An 8,784-nucleotide genomic window follows, 5' to 3' on the forward strand; every position below is an offset into this window, starting at 1 on the left:
GAGGGATGGCTACAAACCGTAACATGTGGTTCTGCATCCAAATTGTAAAGGGATGCGTGGGCTTCTGGCCCAACGATAAATGAGAAGGTCTCATCTCACAGTTTGGCTACAGCCCCCCTCTTTCCCTAAGCGTAGTGGTCAAGGTCTTGATTTGTGTTCATCGCTACCAATATATCAGACTGATTTCCTTCATGTGCACGAAGGAAACCTTTTTATGTATCAGAACCTTCACAATGAAGAGTTATCGTTTTAGGGATAGTGAAGTGGGTGAATATTGCTCTTTTTTTTCCTTTTTTTTTTTTTTTTTCTCTCTATGCTGTCTCTAATCAAATGTAATCACCGCAGCATGTGTTATTGATTTTGTAATTGCTTCTTGAATGGTTTGGGCCCCAAGACTGCTACACTTTGTGAGGATGTCATTTGGGTTATATATATAAGCTAATGGATGATGTATCTTTTTATTAGGAAAGCCCTCTAATATCTCAGTTAAAGATGAAAGACTTCTCCCAGAAGGCCTGCTTGGTAACGCTTTGCAGTGTGACTAGACAGCCATCTTTCACTAATACTTCCTTTGTACACTTTACTTCAAATGCTTTCCTTGATCAAACTACTGTAAAACAATGAGACCAAAGGTATTGGCATTGTCTATGTAAATACTGTGCTGCTAGCATCTGAGCTGGAGCATGTGGTTTGTCTTCGTTCCTCAAAAAATGGTTGCTACTGTACTGTGTGCACCTAAAACAGAGCCATTGTTTCTGGGAGCTAGTTGAGTATCATCTAATGTATGTATGAAAAAGTTCTTGGGTATAGCCAGGGTCATAAGGGGAAGAGGATAAGGGAAGGAGAGGCTGTGCAGGCATTGGGTATCTGATGGGTACAAAGAGTTGCCCTGTGTGAAGGGAGCCAGTTGCTTCTTGGATAAGGTGGGATTTAGATTATCTTGTGTGACTTCTTCTAACAAAATGTCATTTTCACCAACCAGAAAATCCATCTTGAGGTGTCAGTGAAGCATGAAGTGCAGCTGGGACTCAAATTTATGAAATGCCTGAAGTCTTAAAGAGGGGTTTGAATGCCAAAACAGGGCTGGAATTGGCATATAGGGAATCCTGAGTAGAGGTACTGCCCAGCTTGGATGTCCTTTCCCCCCACAGCACTGTGTTGTAGTTTTTTGAAATGGTAGATCTGATCTGATGGCTTGCTACTGCCAGGAAAAGTTGGTCCTGCCGCCCTGCCTGCTTTGCGCGCTCCCATGCTCTTTCTGCATGAGGTCTGGTATTTATCCAACCTCTTGGTGGTCTGGTTCAGCATGCTCAGCTATGAGAAAAGCAGCCCAGCAAGGAGGGTTAGAAACGTGCAGCTGTGACTAGGAGCTAACAGAGTAAGACCTCTAGCAGAAGCAGTCTACAAGGGCTCAGCTGTCTTGGGAAGCCTCACGCTATTGATATCCCTGTGGTCTTAGCTTTCTTTTTTAGAGTATTTCATGGGAAGGCTTAAGGCCACCCTTCTCACCCTTCTGGAGGTGTGAATTAACACAGAGCTCTGGTCTTAAGAGAGGCTGTACTGTTTTTCCTGCTTAAAACACCTGGAATGTCCTTTTTATCTTTTATCTTAGTCAGAGGGAATGAGAGCAAGCTCACCTGCCTTTAGATGTCTAGATAAGAGCTAGTCATTCTGGGCTTCCTTTAAACCAAGAGGGAGAAGTAGATCCTTTAAAATGCAGTTCATCTGGCACGTTTTTATATCTGCTCTCGGATGAGGTTAATCCCACATTAATGGCATCTCTTTTTCTAGCTTGAATGTGAGAAGAGCCTGGCTCAGATGTCTGCAAGATAGACATCTGCATTTGGTCACATAAATCCCACCCGTAGAGCCTCTGCACTAATGTGAAGAACCAAGATGAATGGCTTCAATTAATAACAACAATAATAATTTAGACTCTATAGTCTAAATATAGAAAATAATTTCTGATTTTTTTTTTTTTTTCAGATGTGGGCCAGATCTTTCCTAGGTATTGTTCAGGTTGTCTTCGATTCAGTGGGACTTATGTTGAGCAGTTGGTTGCAATGGTCGGGAGCAGTGATGGTATCTCCTTTAGGCAAGCCAAACTAATACACTCTTCCTGAAGGTACAGACTGATAGAAATAAGAAGAGGATTTTCAAGGTGAGGGCTTGTTTTTGTTCTTTCAAATGTTATCAGTAAAGCAATACCTCTATTGAAGATGTCCTTTTTTAAAAGCACGATAGCTGCAACTTTCTGGAACTACTTGTGACCCCCAAACATACTCTTTATTAGTGTTTCTCATTGAGAGAAGGCTGAATCAAACAAATGAAACTAATTACTCTTGAAGTTGGGTATTGCCTTCTTCAGCTTTATGAGCCTATTTTTCTGAAATTAGAAATTGCCTAACTATGTGGAATGTTTCCAGCAAAACTGCTTCCTACAGCCACAATTTTTACAGTCACATAAGTGCTTTGTAGGCTACCTTCGGGTAGGCAGCAGTGACATCCAGTGGCCAGTGACCTGATCACAGGTCTTCTTCTAGAGCCAAACTGCCCTGTCCCACCTGGGATGTGTCTCTGCTAGTTGTGTGTGACCCCATTTCAGCTTAACACACTTATTCTGATTCCACCGGGCTATTTATTTTTTCATTTATTTTCAGAGACTGTAGCGTCTTCAGGTAGCTGTTCTCTGAAATTTCAGCAGCGTCTGTAGAAATTACTGATTTTATTTTTATTTTTTGAAAGGTTGATGGCTTCAGTTTAAAGTATTTTAATACGGTTGCCTGTTGACAGGTGTTAAAACCAGAAGGAACCCATTGGCTCAGAAAAATCGGTTACACAGATACCTAAATAGGAGTTGAAGAACAAGGTGTAGGTATGGATGTTGAAAAATGTTGGCCTGGATTCTTTAGAATAGAGCACAGAAAGCCAGCAGGAAGTGCAGTGTTGCAACAGAGACCCTGCATATATCTATATCATCTATATCTGTATCTATATCTATAATAGATTATTTATTTTAAATGCAATGGGTCTGATCCCAAGTGAGTCGGCATATTAGAGACAAGATTGAAGACTGGTGCTTTTTAATCCTGCAAGTAAATGTTTTCAGGATTATATCCACAGCTATCCACCACTAATTGCAGGAAAAAGCTGCTGGACTGGTGTTGCACATTCAGACTGCTCGTACCTCCTCCATGCTTATATAGACCATGAGCCATTCTAACATAGGGACGCAGAGTCCACCTTAATTTTAAGTAGGTACTCCTTTCAGTTATGTCAGCTACTTAAATTTATTTGCAGACAGTCAATTCATATTGATCATAACTCGACCTTACAATGACCTTGAGCAAAGGTACTCTGTGACTGCTATAGATATTGTGATCAATACTGGAGAGCAATTGACTACACCTAGTTACTGATAAATGAAGTTAAAAAAAAAAAGTACACTCTTTTCAGAAACAAAGATAACTGCTCATTTAGTTGACTGTTTGCAAAGGTTTAATATTGATACATGAAGTTATAATGACATCCTTGGGCATTCTCAAATGGTAGAAAACAATAGGGTGCAGAGTCACTGTAGCACATTAAGGAGAAAGAATCATTAGTTCCCAACTTCAAATAAGAAATTTCATGATATTTATGACAACAACGCTGAGAACAAATACACTTACTTAGCAGTACTCATCAGAGAAGGCATGTATCAAACTGTGCCTCTTTTCTTTATGTGTGAGCCAGGTCTAGTGAAATAAAACACCATATTACTGTAGATGGAACAAAGGCTTTAGTACCACTTGTTTTACTTTAGTACCGCTCTCCTTTGCACATTTGTGCCTGAATTAAATTGCCCATCCCCAGGTATAACCAACTGTAATCATGAGGAAGAGATCACTTTGGTCTCAGCACATCTGCTGCACGTTGATACGCTTCCCCATGCTGCTGAGGTTGAAAAGGAAGATGCGAGGGATGTTTCCCCCTGCTATTCCTCTCGCTTGGCTCGGAGTCCCACTGAGTGATCGGAGTTGAGTACCCGTGGCTGAGATGCAAGCAAATGAAAGTCCATTGGCAAAGTACATGCGGGCTGCATGGGAGGCCAGTTTTACCCTAAATCTGCTGGTTTCTCTAAAAGAGGTTGTTCCAGCAAGGGCCAAGGCTGAGGTGTGATGCCTGGATGGTGCACAGGGGACATTCGAGTGGTGTTTGTCCCCTGCCAATGGCCCTGAGTGCCCTTTCCTTCAGTGCTCTTTCCCATGCATCAAGGGGCTGACGCTTTGTGCTTATAAACAGGGATTTTTTTTTTTTTCAAGTTGATTTTTACATCTGTGATATTCTTTACAAAGGAAATTAATTAGATGGCAGGATGGTTAAAGCTACACAAATCAGAAACAGGAGGGGAAACGTTCTGCAGGCACAGACCTCCCATAGATCTCCCTGCACTCTTCAGGGTTTTCCCCAGGCACTTAAATTTCTCTCCCGATCCCCAAAATTAATCTCCTGATCATGTTTCTTCAGTCCCATACAGTATTTTTTTTCCACACTTCCCTGTTGTTTTTCATAGGCTCTGTCCTTCTCTGAGCTCCCTCTACATCTTTAGTCAAGCTATTTATTAATAAACCTGTGTTTTCAGTGCGTCGGTACATCAATAAAGTACAGAGTAGTTCTGTTAGTCAGCATTCTGGGAAATCCTTTGCTGTATTGAAGAACTGTAAATCTCCATTATTGCTTCCCATAGCACAAATAAAGAATAGCCTCTTACCTTCGCAGCATTCCCTTTGTTAATTTTTAAGGGTGAATGTGTAAATATTCCCTAGCAAAGAGGATAGTTTTGTGCACAACCTGGACTCCAGGCATTCATTGTTGTTTTTTTGTTTGTTTGTTTTTTTGGCACACCGTGTCAGCCACTACCTGGAAATTCAGCAAGAGTGAAGGGAGGCCAGGGTGAGCGCAGCAGGAAGCGATATTGAAATGTTCAGATGAAAATAATCATCAAGACTCTAGGATTTTTTCCAAAGTGAACCTAAACTGGAGGCTTTAGCGATTAGTCCATGACTGATTGAAGAGGTATGTCACCTGCTACTACATGGCAGCATGTCCCATTGCAATGCAATTGCCTGCCTGGAGTCATTATAGTGTATTACATCCTTTTGTTATCAAACTGTGTCATGTTGCATCACAGTCAGAAGCAGCCGGATGGAGACGTGGCTGACACATTGCCTGTAACAGATGCAATGAGACATCGTGTCCAAAGCGCATACCTGCTTTTAGTCAAGGCTCAATTTGCTCGAAGTATGTTTTGACATACTACAGAGAGCTTGAAGTCACAGGTAATTCCTTCTGTGTTTGCTCACTCTCTGAAGATGCAAGTCTTCTGTTGGGCTAGCAAGAAATTCAAGCTTAAATTACTTTTGCTTGTCCCAGTGTTGTCACATAGGTGGGAAGATTTACTTAGTCCAGTTATTTCAATAAATATAACAAATTTTTGGACCACTAGATGCTCTGAGAGGTGTTTAAGCCCTTACCCCAAAGACAAGAAAATATCTAAGAGTGAAATATAGCAAGCTTCTAGCTACTCTTTAAAAAACTTGTGAAAGAATGAAGAAACTCTGCTAAAAGTACTGAGGGCAAGCTTCTGAACTACTGGAAAAAATGAGGTGTATTATAATGGTGATATTACAAAAGCAATAACATTTCCCCATATTAATTAATCTTGAATTAAAGCATTTTTTTTATACAAATGCATATGACATTCATGGCATGCCAAATTAATTCTTTATGATCAGAGCCTCTGCAATCAATACTAAATGAATTCATAATGATAAGGTACTTAAAATAAAGTGTTGCCACATAGGAAAAAAAAAAAAAAGACAATAAAAGGCCATCATCAGAACTGCAGCCTACTGATAAAGCATTTCTCAACACAATGATGCTAGCTATGACCGTCAGTGGTAACCCCTTATTTATTCTTCCATTTGACCTTTTCATCTCCCGGTTCTTCTTGTGGGAATGTTCTGCATGTTGTTGCATGGCCCTGTGCAATTCACTTCATAGATTTCCTAATTCTGGTGGACAGTGTTGCATCATATTCTCCTTGGCCTAATTTCTCATAGGCTTAGGTTTTCACCCTTTGAGAATCTGCAGTAATTTATCCATGAAAGACTACATTAGCTTCTGTTAATAAAACAAACCTGCATCAGCCTTGCGACTTTGTTGTGTTAGAGATATTCCAAACATCATGAGAAAACAAAAGTAATACGGGGTACTGTATAAAGAAAGACATGTGCTGTATATCAGAAGAAATTTCTCCTTTAGGGAAAGGGCTGTACGCAGATGAAGACACTGATAAAGTATTCAGTCTTTTCATTTCTATGGTGGTTATTTTGAGTCATGCTGCTGTGATTCTGGATCCAGCTTTTTGTTTGGTTATTTTTCCTTGTTTCTGGACTAATACTTTAATTGACTAGTGCAAGTTAACCTAGCTGAGGCAGACACCCAGACTAACAGGTTCCCCTGTTCTTTGGCGGTGTGTGATTTGAAATTTGCTTTGTTATGGGTGCACTTATCAGGTGAGAAAAATATTTCTGAAGAAGAGCCCATCTCAGGAAAGCCTCTCCAGAAGGCGTTACCTAACTGGAGCTGTGGCTCCAGGGCTGTCAGGCAACCTCTTAAAAAATAAAATAAAAATTACCTGGGCTGTGTAGTATAGCTGATAGCTAAATCTGCCCTAATCTGCCTTAATCACGCCCTTCAGTAGAGGGTCTTTTTGGTGATTTGAGGGAGGGAAGTTCAGTGGGGAATAAACCAGTCAACCACTTTCCCTTCTAGTTGGAATAAGGGAGAATTAGCTGGATGACATTAGGAGAGTTTCTAAATATCTTTCCTGCCAATATTTGATTAGGGGCTTTAATTTCATTAGACAAACTGATTTTTTCATTAGCCAAACTGATTTTTTCATGCATTGCTCTTGCCTTTTAATGTGTAAATTACATGGGATTTGACTCTCATTACAGCATTGATATGGGTGCTGCCTTCAGATGGACACCAGTGCTTGTGCCATGCTTGTGGCCAGCTCTGCTGAGAAGTGAGGCTTTGTGTTTTGCCCTATAAATACCCAGATATACTGTGTGGGCTGGTGGCATACATGCCTGTGCTGCCCGTCCTGCATCCTTGTGCGTGCTCTTTCTTGGGAAAGTAAATTCCAGTGGCTGACCTGGGTCTCCTGACACCACTCATGGGATGTACGAAGTAGGACTGGGTAATGTCAAGAGCAGTTTGGGTAAAATCATGAGCTGGAGCTGCTGAAGGAGACAGTTCAACAAGATCTGTGCCTACTTTGAACCCAAGCGGTTTAGCTGCATCAATGACAGAAGAGCCTTTACATTTCCAAATCAAAATTGCCATAATTTGTTATCTTTTGATAGTATTCATTTTGGATTGTTTGTCTCATGCCATGTGTGCGTTAGTTTTACAGGAATGTTGTCGCTCATCCTAATGAGGATGGAAGGCATCGTTTTATGCAACTTACACTTGCTGAACAAATGATGCTTCTAGACAATAGCATGGAAAGGTATTTCAAAATGAAGGATATTTTGTATTTTTTCCAGGGTCATTCGAGGTAAAATTAAGCTGACAGAGATGCAAGATGAAGTTTTCTGAGTACTTCTGTAATTACAAAGTTATTTCAGCCACACACCCGTCCTAAATTCTGGTGCAATGCATGTGCGTGCAATCCTGGTGCCTAATGTTACTAGCTGCCTGGTGCTGCATATTCCCAATAAAGCATCAGGGGATATATCTGTGTTGGTATTAAGCATATGAGATAAAAGTAAAATAAAACCCAGAATACTTTGGTTCCAAAGTCACAGCAGTTGAGGCTGAGATTACATTAAACCACATACACAAAGCTGAACTGGTACTTGTTTTACCAGCCTCTCAGAAAATACAGGTGCTGAAGGAAGTGAGCCCAACTGCTACTGCCAGAAAAAAAAAAAACAACTCTGCTTGCAGTGGGAAAAAGTAAAATTGAAAGATGAGTTTTTGGTTGTTGTATAACCTTTTTAAAAAAAGGGGTAAAAAAGGAAAACATGAGTTTTTATTGAGGCACTTATGGGAACACCATTTTTATAGGCTTGCATTTTGGTAAATAAGTGTGTTGATAGAATTTGTATAAGCATTTTGAAAGCATTTTTATTAAAAAAAAAAAAAAGCTTATATTTTGTAATGTTGAGTAGATCTTTCTGAAGTAGAATCAATTTGATACTTCAAAATTTATTTTCAAAATTTCCAACTGGTTCTACATTGGGGAAGACCAAAGTTTGCATCTCAACAGAGCTCTGAGCCATACTGTCCGTTGGAAGAGCCAAGAAAAAGCCATTTCTTCTGCTTGTTGAAGACATCAACAGTTTAGTGCTATTAGGTTTGCAATATTGCATGTCTTAGCCAGCTTGTAAGGTTCCGTTTGTCAGAATTGTAAAAAGTTGAATTCTGGACTCAGTTCTTTGATGCGTGGAGGAAAAAAATCCAAGGATGGAAATACTTCAATTAAAAGTTTCCAAATGTTTGTGAGTTCTTGGGAAAGAAAAGTCATTTTTGTACTCCAAGAAATGAGTAAAATTTCCTTATCAAAAGCTGTTATTCTGCAAGCTGTCTTTTACATTTTTTGCATGGTTGCTACGTCAGACAAATAAAGTATTTATCCTCATAGTATATAGTAGGTATGGGATTATTTAAACCAAATATAACATCATTATATAATAAGTTTTCTTGGAGTGCTTGGTACTGTACAAACCA

General features: G+C 39.9%; 1 long non-coding RNA gene across 1 annotated transcript; it reads left to right on the top strand.

Annotated features, from left to right (window-relative positions):
* The first annotated feature begins 465 nt into the window (after positions 1-465).
* Positions 466-4,740, top strand: LOC110351382 (uncharacterized). The gene is made up of 4 exons (XR_003497858.3): positions 466-632; positions 1,987-2,161; positions 2,794-2,875; positions 3,856-4,740. It is a non-coding gene; the product is annotated as an uncharacterized lncRNA (long non-coding RNA).
* The last annotated feature ends 4,044 nt before the right edge of the window (positions 4,741-8,784 follow it).

This window comes from Anas platyrhynchos, chromosome 7 (assembly GCF_047663525.1).
Source record: "Anas platyrhynchos isolate ZD024472 breed Pekin duck chromosome 7, IASCAAS_PekinDuck_T2T, whole genome shotgun sequence".
Classification (NCBI taxonomy): Eukaryota; Metazoa; Chordata; class Aves; order Anseriformes; family Anatidae; genus Anas; species Anas platyrhynchos.